Source organism: Rattus norvegicus, chromosome 17, assembly GCF_021556685.1.
Source record: "Rattus norvegicus strain SHRSP/BbbUtx chromosome 17, alternate assembly SHRSP_T2T, whole genome shotgun sequence".
Taxonomy (NCBI): Eukaryota; Metazoa; Chordata; class Mammalia; order Rodentia; family Muridae; genus Rattus; species Rattus norvegicus.
This window is the reverse complement of record NC_141550.1, coordinates 88,277,501-88,288,962: the sequence shown is the minus strand read 5'-3', so window position 1 is coordinate 88,288,962 and position 11,462 is coordinate 88,277,501. Positions and strand designations below refer to the sequence as shown.

Sequence of the window (11,462 nt, the reverse complement as noted above, 5' to 3'; positions counted from 1 at the left end):
CATATACAGCAAACCAGTAGCCAACATCAAGCTAAATGGAAAGAAACTTGAAGCAATACCACTAAAATCAGGGACTTCAGGGCTGCCCACTCTCTCCCTACTTATTCAATATAGTCCTTGAAATCGTAGCCAGAGCAATCAGACAACAAAAGGAGATCAAAGGGATACAAATTGGAAAGGAAGAAGTCAAAATATCACTATTTGCAGATGATATGATAGTGTACTTAAGCGACCCCAAAAATTCCACCAGAGAACTTCTACAGCTGACAAACAACTTCCATAAAGTGCTTAGATATAAAATTTACTCAAACAAGTCAGTAGTCTTCCTCTACTCAATGGATAAACAGGCTGTGAAAAAAATTAGAGAAAGGACACCCTTCATAATAGTCACAAATAATATAAAACACCTTGGTGTGACTCTAACCAAGCAAGTGAAAGGTCTGTATGACAAGAACTTCAAGTCTCTGAAGAAAGAAATTGAAGATCTCAGAAGATGGAAAGATCTCCCATGTTCATGGATTGGCAGGATTAATATTGTAAAAATGGCCATCTTGCTGAAAGCAATCTACAGATTCAATGCAATCCCCATCAAAATCCCAAGTCAATTCTTCACAGAATTAGAAAGAACAACTTGCAAATTCACTTGGAATAACAAAAAACTCAGGATTGGCAAAACTATCCTCAACAATAAAAGGACTTCTGAGGGGGAATCACCATCCCTGGCCTCCAGCTGTATTACAAAGCAATTAGTGATTTTAAAAAAAAAACTGTATGGTATTGGTACAGAGACAGGCAGGTAGATCAATGGAATAGAATTGAAGACCTAAAAATGAACCCACACACCTATGGTCACTTGATCTTTGACAAAGGAGCTAAAACCATCCAATGGAAAAAAGATAGCATTTTCAGCAAATGGTGCTGGTTCAACTGGAGGTCAGCACGTAGAAGAATGCAAATCGATCCATTCTTATCACCACGTACAAAGCTTAAGTCCAAGTGGATCAAGGACCTCCACATCAAACCAGATACACTCAAACTAATAGAAGAAAAAGTAAGGATGAATCTTGAACACATAGGTACTGGAGAAAACTTCCTGAACAAAACATCGATGGCTTATGCTCTAAGATCAAGAATCGACAAATGGGATCTCATAAAACTGCAAAGGTTTTGTAAGGCAAAGACACTGTCATTAGGACAAAACGGCAACCAAATCTTTACCAAACCTACATCTGGAGAGGGCTAATATCTCCAATATATAAAAGGAACTCAAGAAGGTAGACTCCAGAGAACCAAATAACCCTTATAAAAAGTGATGTACAGAGTTAAACAAAGAATTCTCAACTGACAAATATCAAATGGCTGAGAAGCACCTAAAGAAATGTTCAACATCCTTAATCATCAGGGAAATGCAAATCAAAACAACCCTGAGATTCCACCTCACACCAGTCAGAATGGCTAAGATCAGAAACTCAGGTGACAGTAAATGCTTGTGAGGATGTGGAGAAAGAGGAACACTCCTCCATTGTTGGTGGGATTGCAAGCTGGTACAACCATTCTGAAAATCAGTCTGGAGGTTCCTCAGAAAATTGGACATAGTACTACCTGAGGACCCAGCTATACCTTTCTTAGGCATATACCCAAAAGATGCCCCAACATATAACAAGGACACATGTTCCACTGTGTTCATAGCAGCCTTATTTATAATAGCCAGAAGCTGGAAAGAACCCAGATGCCCTTCAACACAGGAATGGATACAGAAAATGTGATACATTTACACAATGGACTAAATTAAAAACAATGACTTCATAAAATGCTTAGGCAAGTGGATGGAACTAGAAAACATCACCCTGAGTGAGGTAACCCAGTCACAAAAGAACACACTGATATGCACTCACTGATAAGCAGATATTAGCCCAAAAGCTCAAACTACCTAAGATACAATTCACAAACCACATGAAGATCAAGAAGAAGGAAGACCAAAATGTGGATGCCTCAGACCTTATTAGTAGAGAGAACAAAAATACTCACAGGAGGAAATATGGAGACAAAGTTTGGAGCGGAGACTGAAGGAAAGGCCATCCAGAGCCTGCCCCACCTGGGGATCCATCCTATATAGTCACCAAACCCACACATTATTGCTGATGCCAAGAAGCGCATGCTGACAGGAGCCTGATACAGCTGTCTCCTGAGAGGCTCTGCCAGAGCCTGACAAATACAGAGACGGATGCTCACAGCCAACCACTGAACTGAGAACGGGGTCCCCAGTGAGGGGTTAGAGAAAGGACTGAAGGAGCTGAAGGGGTTTTCAACCCCATAAGAAAAACAGCAATATCAAACAACCAGACCCGACCCACACACACACACACACACACACACACACACACACACACACACACACACCCGGCGAGCTCCCAAGGACTAAACCACCAACACAGGGATGGAACTATGGCTCCATCCGTATATGCAGCAGAGAATGACCTTGTCAGGCATCAATGGGAAGAGAGGCTCTTGGTCCTGTCAAGGCTCAATGTCCCAGTGTAGGGGAATGTCAGGGTGGCGAGGTGGGTGGGAGTGGGTGGGTGGGTGAGGGAGCACCCTCATAGAAATGGAGGGTTGGGGGAATGGGATAGTGGGTTTCTGGAGGGGAAACTGGGAAAGGGGATAACATTTAAAAGGTAAATTTTAAAAATCCAATAAAAGGGAAAAAAAAAGTTTAATAAGGAAAACCTTCTCAAAGATAAAAGACTAGCACGAGGAAGGGGAAAGGACCAATCCAGTTGGATTAGGAGTAGAGTCAAGGTCGAAAAGAGAAAGTTCAGGGTCAGAAATTCCGATGTTTTTCCTTGTGGCTTAAATCAGCCAGTTGTTCTCACCCACCCAGGGTGTGCTGCCCCAGATCCTGGTCTACTCACCATGGAGAATCCCATTCAGCAAAGGTCACCTCTATCAACAAGGCCGTCTCTCGCCCCGCCATAAAATCGTCCTCATCAAAATTTCAAGTGCAGATTAGTTAAAAGCACGCTTTGTAACCTAGACAAATGAAAGCAGCGTGGACACGGGAGTGTGAGTTATCTATCTGGGAGTGTGAGTTATCTGGAAAGAGTTATGGCAGGCTTTTGCCGAGCTATGCAGTGAGAAGTGTGGGTCCTCTCCAGTGTCCTAAATGGTCTGTGGCTCATGGAAGAATCACATAAATCGTGCTCGGCTTGCTCTGTGGGGTGTGAATTCATTAAGGCCTTGGAAGACCTTTTTTTTTTTTTTTTTAATTAAATGATCCTTTTAGGACATATTCACAAACTTAACCAGAAGTTTCCACCTCAGAATCATTTGGGGAGGGGGCTTCCTCCAAGAAAAAAAGCAAAAAATTATTTCCTTATTAAGTCCACTCAGCCAACCAAACCAGGCATCTTTCCTGTGACCCCCCCCCCCGCTCTCTCTCCTTCCCTCCCTCCCTCCCCCCCCCATTGCACACACTTGCTAGTGCGCATCTGTGCATGTGGAGGCTAGGGGTCAGCAACCAGTGTCTTTTGTGAGTCGTGCTCCACCTCTGTATTTTGAGACAGAGTCTCTTACAGAAGCTGAACTCTGAGGCTAATTGATTAAAACCTGCCTGTGTGTTCTGGGCTTGGAGGATGCCTGTCTCCATCCCTGTAGAACTGGGTTATAGGCACACTCTCCGATGTGTGGGTGCGTGGCGTCCAAACTCGGGTCCTACTGTTTGTCTCCTGGGCACTTGGCTGACTGAGCCATCTTCCAGAACAGCCCCTCCTCCCAATTCCTTAGGACTTTAAATCATGTCTCTTTTTTTTTTCTTTTTTTCTTTTTTTCTTTTTTTCTTTATTAACTTGAGTATTTCTTATTTACATTTTTGATTGTTATTCCCTTTCCCAGTTTCCAGGCCAACATCCCCCTAACCCCTCCCCTTCTGTATGGGTGTTCCCCTCCCCACCCTCCCCCCATTACCGCCCTCCCCCCAACAATCACGTTCACTGGGGGTTCAGTCTTAGCAGGACCAAGGGCTTCCCCTTCCACTGGTGCTCTTACTAGGATATTCATTGCTACCTATGAGGTCAGAGTCCAGGGTCAGTCCATGTATAGTCTTTAGGTAGTGGCTTAGTCCCTGGAAGCTCTGGTTGCTTGGCATTGTTGTTCATATGGGGTCTCAAGCTCCTTCAAGCTCTTCCAGTTCTTTCTGTGATTCCTTCAACGGGGGTCCCGTTGTCAGTTCAGTGGTTTGCTGCTAGCATTCACCTCTGTATTTGCTGTATTCTGGCTGTGTCTCTCAGGAGAGATATTCTGGCTGTGTCTCTCAGGAGCGATCTACATCCGGCTCCTGTCGGCCTGCACTTCTTTGCTTTATCCATCTTGTCTAATTGGGTGACTGTATATGTATGGGCCACATGTGGGGCAGGCTCTGAATGGGTGTTCCTTCTGTGTCTGTTTTAATCTTTGCCTCCCTATTCCCTGCCAAGGGTATTCTTGTTCCCCTTTTAAAGAAGGAGTGAAGCATTCGCATTTTGATCATCCGTCTTGAGTTTCATGTGTTCTGTGCATCTAGGGTAATTCAAGCATTTGGGCTAATAGCCACTTATCAATGAGTGCATACCATGTGTGTTTTTCTGTGATTGGGTTACCTCACTCACGATGATATTTTCCAGTTCTCTCCATTTGCCTATGAATTCCATAAAATCATTGTTTTTGATAGCTGAGTAATATTCCATTGTGTAGATGTACCACATTTTCTGTATCCATTCCTCTGTTGAAGGGCATCTGGGTTCTTTCCAGCTTCTGGCTATTATAAATAAAGCTGCTATGAACATAGTGGAGCACGTGTCTCTTTTATATGTTGAGGCATCTTTTGGGTATATGCCCAAGAGAGGTATAGCTGGATCCTCAGGCAGTTCAATGTCCAATTTTCTGAGGAACCTCCAGACTGATTTCCAGAATGGTTGTACCAGTCTGCAATCCCACCAACAATGGAGGAGTGTTCCTCTTTCTCCACATCCTCGCCAACATTCGCTGTCACCTGAGTTTTTGATCTTAGCCATTCTCACAAGTGTGAGGTGAAATCTCAGGGTTGTTTTGATTTGCATTTCCCTTATGACTAAAGATGTTGAACATTTCTTTAGGTGTTTCTCAGCCATTCGGCATTCCTCAGCTGTGAATTCTTTGTTTAGCTCTGAACCCCATTTTTAATAGGGTTATTTGTTTCCCTGCGGTCTAACTTCTTGAGTTCTTTGTATATTTGGGATATAAGCCCTCTATCTGTTGTAGGATTGGTAAAGATCTTTTCCTAATCTGTTGGTTGTCGTTTTGTCCTAACCACAGTGTCCTTTGCCTTACAGAAGCTGTGCAGTTCTAGGAGATCCCATTTTCGATTCTTGATCTTAGAGCATAAGCCATTGGTGTTTTGTTCAGGAAATTTTCTCCAGTGCCCACGTGTTCGAGATGCTTTCCCACTTTTTCTTCTATTAGTTAGAGTGTATCTGGTTTGATGTGGAGGTCCTTGATCCACTTGGACTTAAGCTTTGTACAGGGTGATAAGCATGGATCGATCTGCATTCTTCTACATGCTGACCTCCAGTTGAACCAGCACCATTTGCTGAAAATGCTATCTTTTTTCCATTGGATGGTTTTGGCTCCTTTGTCAAAAATCAAGTGGCCATAGGTGTGTGGGTTCATTTCTGGGTCTTCAATTTTATTCCATTGGTCTATCTGTCTGTCTCTGTACCAATACCATGCAGTTTTTTATCACTATTGTTCTGTAATACTGCTTGAGTTCAGGGATAGTGTTTCCCCCTGAAGTCCTTTTATTGTTGACAATAGTTTTAGCTATCCTGGGTTTTTTGTTATTCCAGATGAATTTGCAAATTGTTCTGTCTAACTCTTTGAAGAATTGGATTGGTATTGTGATGGGGATTGCATTGAATCTGTAGATCGCTTTTGGTAAAATGGCCATTAAATCGTGTCTCTTAAGTGTACAAATTCACTATTAAGTGCCTCGCACTGACATAGTTGCTCAGTGCACAGCTTTCTGTGAGAAATATCAGAACTGACGTTAATGAAACAGCACGTCCATTTATACCCTACTTCTAGAATGTTTTTACAATGATTTCATGCTCAGAACTGAGGCAGACATCACCTCATTTGCCGGCCTGCTGAGTTTCACCTGGGCGCCTCTGTGTGTGAGCCTCGGCTGAAAGCCTCTGTCTGGCCGGGTCGGCTGAGTCTCCCGCACCTATCACATGCTCCTTCGAAAATGTACTTAGCAGAAAAATCCCACTTTCCTTTCATAATTCCTCAAATTAGGAGAAAGGATTCATGGTGCATGAAATCTACCATAATAGGATTACTTCCTAAGCAATTAAACATTTTCCCACTTTAACCCCAGGATGGGAATCCCAGCCAAATGCTGCTTTCAAAAGGAACAATATTATAACGCCGTGACGCCTTTTCTTCTTTGGGCAGGTTTGGTTCGGGTCAGCTTGAAAGCGACTCTTTATCTGCGAGTATTAAAGCAGCCTTCGAAGAGAAGGAGTTGCAGACCTTGTACTTCCGTTTTCATTTAGCTTTATTTGTGATTGAAAATTAATTTGGCTTTGGTTTTTAAATATTTTATTTGGCCAGTGCATGCCCACCCGCACATGCTCACACAGGCTCAGGAGCGGCACAGCATTGAGCCTGGTGTCTGACCGCACCACAGCGCACAGCGCTGGGTAAGGCAGAGTCTCCCAGAGCCTCCTGCTGCTTCGCTGTGTGAACTCCATGCTGGCTGGCCCTGAGCTTCCAGGAGAGTCTCCTTTCTTCATCTCCCATCTCCTTGTGGGAATGCTTACAGATGTACTCCAACACACTATATAAGTTCTAGGGATCAAACTCAGGTCATCCGGCTTGCACAGCTCCAGGTTTTACCTACTGAGCCATACCCTCAGCCTTTGGCTTTTTATGGCGTCTCTCAACGGTTGAGGTAATCCTGCTTCAGCCTCTCAAGTGCTGGTATTACCACCACGCTCTGTTCTTTCCTTTCTTCTCTCCTGCCTGTTTTGTTGTTGTTGTTGTTGGGGTTTTGTTTTGTTTTGTTTTTGTTTGTTTGTTTTTTAAGTTGGAAGGCTGTAGAATTGTCTTAACTACAAGAGGTAGAACCTTCTTCTGTTAACAGATTTGTCTTCTTTTTATTGACTTAGTCTTGACTTTTTATTGACTTTCAGCCTCACTAAAAACCATCCACCCACAATCCTTCGCACTCTTTGCCAGTGATTTCAAGTCCCAGGTCAATGTGTGCTAGCTTCCCTCGGTCCTCAGGCCCTTCCTCTCCACACTGACTGCTCACGGTGTATTTTAAGGCACTTTGGAAATGCAAAGCAGTACGGCCAGTCTAATTAATAGCCTCGGTGATTTCAGAAAGAGAAATTAATTATAGGGAGACTTGTAGTGAGAATTCTGGAATTTTGCCTTCTTAAGGGGGAAAAAATACACAGAACTATAATAAGAACACATTTTCTTTTTAATCCCAGGGGTGAGGGTTGGGGGCTGCTTTGAAGCAGCTGACTATAATTTGCCTTGTGTCCTAGCAGTCATAGTTTTGCCAGATCAGGAGAGTTTCTGCAATTTCAAGGTGTTTAGAATTCTGGAAACTTTTCAGAAGGCACAAAAGTGCTGGAGTCCCAGTAGCTGGGCTGAGTGGTTGTCATTTAGGGGAGTTGGTTGTGATTTGTTAGCAGTCAAGGAAAGGAAAGAAATTAGATTTAGACATCTCTCTCCCTATCCTTCCCCCTCCCCCCACCCTCCCTCCCCTCCTTCCCTCCCTCCCCTCTGTCCTTCTTTCTTTCTTTCCTATCTAGTGATAGGGGTGAAATTGGGGGGATAAAGGGTGGAAAAGGGGGCTGGAGAGATGGCTTATAGTTAAGAGCACTGATTCCTCTTCCTGAGGTCCTGAGTTCAAATCCTGGCAACCACATGGTGGCTCACAACCATCTGTAATGGAATCTGATGCCCTCTTCTGGTGTGTCTGAAGACAGCTACAGTGTACTCACATACATAATATAAATCTTTAAAAAAAAAAAAAAAGGTGGAAAAAAGAACACAACATAGCAAAGACCAGACTCAGAAACCCACTGTTCTTGACCTCCTGGCGGTGACTTGGAACCACACATTTCATTGTGGTGAGCATTTCGTTGATAAGGCTCTAAACACATCTCCAAGAAAGTTTCTTTTTCTTGTGTTTTTTGTACAGGCTGCAACATTAGCCAGGATGGTCTTGCTATGAGCAACAGCTACTCTCTGTGCTCCGTGTTTAATGTTGATTTTTCTCAGTCACATGCCCCGGGCCTCTGGCTCAAGCTTCCCAGTGTCCTGTGCGGTGATCCTACATGCTTTATTATTGCTTTAACGAGCTCTATGCCTCTTACGTGAAACTTTTGTTTTGTTTTGAGACATTGTTTCTCTGCATAGCCCTGGCTGTCCTGGAACTTGCTTTGTAGACCAGTCTACACGTTCACAGAGATCCAACTGCCTCTGCCTCCCACGTGCTGGGATAAATGGTATGTGCCCTGATGCTCAGCTCTATGTGAAACTGTTAATAAAAGCCATCATGGCCCTCTTGAACAGGTGAGTTCCCTGATTCACAAGCAAGCAGGACAGACAAAAGGAAAGGGTTTCCCAATGCCCATGGAAATCCCATCATTAGAGGGACAGGTTGCAAGGCCGCTTTCCCTGTTTCTACTTCCCGTGAGGAGAACACCCTCCCTTTAGGCCAGAGCGTCTTATTAACCCAGGAATTGACGTTGCTATTCCAATATAGCCATAAAGGTCACAGTCTGTAATGGGAAAAGGACACATTTGCATAGATCCCTCTAAGTCTATTGTCCTTTGAACAGGGCCAGGAGCTAAACAAAAGCTTTTGTGAGCAGAATAATCTTGAGGGACTTCAGAATCCTCTCCTTTCTTTCCTATCTTATCTATCCTGAATGTACAGCCCAGACTGCAGGACATAAATGCAGTCGTCAGCTCAGGACAGGTGGGTGTTGCTCTAAATGCCATAGGAAGAGTATGTATTGGGGGACAGTGGGTGGGGTGAGATGGTAAGGAGGCAAAAATACTATAAACTATAAAGCAATGCTTGCATTCCCTCCTTGCGCCCCCATTTCTAGAATTCCTGTTTCCGAAGGGTCGAGAAGGAAGACAGGATGGCCTGTGTGACTGACGTAAACATGCGTGAAAAGGAGCCGATGCCCACACCATCATTCTGAGCTGCAAGGTTGAGTCTGAGATCGAACTTTTAGCAGCTCCAGTGCCAGAAAAGCAACCTCCAACCGGTTTGGAAGATAAACATCACCAGAAAACACCACAAGCTTGTCTTTCCAGCGGTAGAGCCATGCCACACACATAAGTGCTGTCAGCGCCCCTGGGGACATCTGCCTCCCCTCAAGTTGTCCTCACTCAAGGCTCTCCTCACATGATTTCCCACCAGCCTCCAGGACAAGACTGGATGTTCCCAGCACTGGAAACTGTTCCCCGTGATGGCTCTTTTACGGTCTTGGCAGGCATGCACGATAACCAGCAGAGAGAGCAATTCTCCCTGCAAGGGAAATAAAAACCCTAATATAACCACACCGGCCCCGAGTGGGGTTTTTATGTGTTAAACTTGCTGGAGACTTAGGTTAAAATCAACCTTGCAGGGTTGGGGATTTAGCTCAGTGGTAGAGCGCTTGCCTAGCAAGCGCAAGGCCCTGGGTTCGGTCCCCAGCTCCGAAATAAAAAAAAAAGAAAAAAGAAAAAAGAAAAAAAAATCAACCTTGCAAAAGAAGTGCGAAGAAAACAAAGCCTATCGAGCTGCCAAAAGGTAGACTACGTCTTTACTGTCCAGTTGACGGCGGGTTTGGATGACTGAAATGACCTGGTGATAACAGGTATTCCCCAGTCGGACAATCCATCTTTTCTTCCCCTCCCTCTTCTCAGTTTTCCCTTAGTCTGTATTCCTTCGGCCTTACACTTGGGTGCAGCGCTCTGTGGGAAGTGATATTCGTTAATCCAAAGTCACTGAAATTACTTTTTTATTATCTCGTGGAATGCTTTTGCAAACCTTCTCTCCTCACGGTTTTCTCTAGGCCTTTCTGCAAGGCCTCACATTGTCACTGATCCCACGGGGACTTCTGACTGCCCCGGTTAGCGTCTGTCATATTTCATGACACTTGCTCTGCAGGTCAGGCTTCCCTCCCAGGGCCTTGCTGCTCTCTCTGCACCTGCTTGGCCCCAGAATCAACTCCCCAGATCTGGGACTACTTCTGAGCATCAAAGAGGGAAACCCTCTTGCCACGCACAAAAATACTGTCTAAATTTCCCCGCGTGGCTAATTAGGCAGCTAGTGTCCAGTTTCTCAGTCACTTCCTGTCAGAGCAACCGTCAGATTTGCTGAAAACAGCCATCATTTCCATATAATCTCTGCTGCCCTCCTCCGCCCTCCGAGGCCCCCTCCTCTCCTTTAACTGTATTTATCACCTTACAGCCCAGAGGCCACCTGCCTCCCGGAAGGCGCTGAGGCAGCAGACATTGTGGCAGTAATGAGTTTTCCTGCTGACATGATACCTCAGACACCCAGTAAGTGACAAAGCACACGATACGTACGGAAGGAAAATGAAAACGGGCTGGAGTCAATAACCACCTTTGAGGAAGATGCAGGCCGGCCAGCTGTTTCCCATTCGGGGTGAAGACAGGAGAGAGAGCCGCTGAGGTAAGGAAGTCAAAGGAAAGACAAGACTTTCCAATAAACACCACACGGGGGCTGAGGCCACAGGGGGAGCCTCACCAGGGCATGACCAACCCGTGAGAAGAACCAGATCCAGGCTGCTCCAAGCGCAGGCTTCTGACCAGGGCTCACAGACTCCTTCATGAACTGTGGCTCCTTTCAAGGTTGTCTGAGCTCATGTTTTCTGCTTGCTCTAACAATTTATTATCAAAGGACAATGGAGACAACCGCTGAAGTAAGAGAGACCGTGGGCTGCTTGGCCTGCACTTCCTTGCTCACAGCAGCTACACGCTGTGTCGAGCTGTATGAACAAGCGGTAGACTAACCTTTCTCTTCACCACAGGTTTCGGGCAGAGGAACATGAGGTTGGGGTTTCTCGCTGTAGTATGCAGACATGGCGGGTTCGGGGAGGAAGGCTGTGTGTGTCTTGAGAGGGTGTATCAAATGCATCAATGCAAAAAGTAGCGTTTGTGCTCTCAGAAGGACCCGCCCTTCCACCCACGCCATCTTGGAACCCAGTCCAAAGGGGCTCCCGCCACTTCTCTCAAGGAGCGTGTGAGCGTGTGAGCGTGTGAGCGTCTGAGTGAAGCTTTGCTCGCAGAAAGTAGCCTTAAATGGGCAGAGCCGTATTCTTCTACTGTGCCCACAAAGCCCTTCCCAGGCTCCTGGATCACTCCGCTGATCGGCACGTCTTATCCCCCTCCCCCAATGTGTGTGT

The 11,462-nt window shown here is 45.2% G+C and overlaps 1 protein-coding gene across 1 annotated transcript in view; it reads right to left on the bottom strand.

Moving 5' to 3' along the window:
- Positions 1-10,037: 10,037 nt before the first annotated feature.
- The window catches only part of LOC148000306 (uncharacterized), an 8,093-nt gene continuing 6,668 nt past the window's right edge, over positions 10,038-11,462 (bottom strand). The window contains exon 4 of the mRNA XM_087591937.1: positions 10,038-11,462. This exon is cut by the window's right edge and continues 830 nt beyond it. The gene's annotated coding sequence lies outside the window, so the exon portion shown is untranslated.